Source organism: Pipistrellus kuhlii, unplaced genomic scaffold (genome assembly GCF_014108245.1).
Source record: "Pipistrellus kuhlii isolate mPipKuh1 unplaced genomic scaffold, mPipKuh1.p scaffold_m20_p_4, whole genome shotgun sequence".
Classification (NCBI taxonomy): domain Eukaryota; kingdom Metazoa; phylum Chordata; class Mammalia; order Chiroptera; family Vespertilionidae; genus Pipistrellus; species Pipistrellus kuhlii.
The window spans coordinates 60,699,943-60,701,097 of NW_023425540.1; positions in this window are offsets into that span (position 1 = coordinate 60,699,943).

Genomic DNA, 1,155 nt, shown 5'->3' on the forward strand with positions numbered 1-1,155 from the left:
ATGAACTGTAGGAAAATAAAATTTGGATTCCTTTAAGCCACTAAGTTTACGATGATGCTATAACAGCAGTAGAAAATCATTATAGTACCTAATTTATAAGGAGGTTTGTTTTATTAGAAAAAAATATGTAAAGAGGTAAACAATTCCGAGATGTTATAAATGCAACCAATGACCTATGTAGAACTATCTTCAAAGGACGTTTTCCAGTTTCTAGAGATAATAAAATTCCAAGTTTATGATAGATAGTCCTAAGAAAATTGCCTAAAGTAGGGGTAGCAGACTCAAATACATATGTGGGCTTTGCTGGTAGCATACATAAGGGAAATAGGCAAGTTGGATGCTGCTGCAGATTGGAATAGTGGCCCCACTTAAGGGACATACCTTAGCCTAGCTGACTGATGGCAAAGCAAATGCAATGCAGGTCATTTGATGATTCTGAGATACATCAAATTTTCAAGGAGCAGAAATCCATATGTTCTTCTGCTATGAAATCCCCAGTGTTTGCATATTGGAAAACAATTCACATTTAATCAGACAAGCATATCTTATTACAGGTTTGGTCCCAGACTACCAATATAAAGCAAATTGTAATCTTTTTGCCAGTGGAGGGCCTTGCATTCAATTTGTAAAAGATGCAACATCTGTGTGGTGCAATAAAGCAAAGTACAATAAAACGAGGTATGCCTTTATAGACCCTGCACACAATTTTTAGGCAAAATTCTGGTTAGGTCTACGTTTAGTCCCGCAGGTTAGTATCGCTAGCCAATTAGTGAACACGTGTAAAGCCCAAAAAAGAAAGCTACTTTTTGTTTGTTTATTATCACCCAGGAGAGAGACAGAGAGACACACATCAATGTGAGAGAGACATGTCCATTGGTTGCCTTCCACATGCACATTGACAAAGTCAGGGATCCAGCCTACAACCAAAGTTCACGCCCTTGACCAGTAATTGCACTTGAGACCCTTCAGTTTGAGGGCTGGCGCTCTATCCACTAAGCCAAACAGGCTAGGGCAAGGTAAGCTATTTTTTAATGCATATTTGTGGGCCCTCTCATAGTTTTACATCATAAAATCATACTTTGCACTGCTTTTGGTAGTTTACCCAAATCTAAGAAACTATAAATTTTATGAAATTAAACAGAAGATAACTTCAAA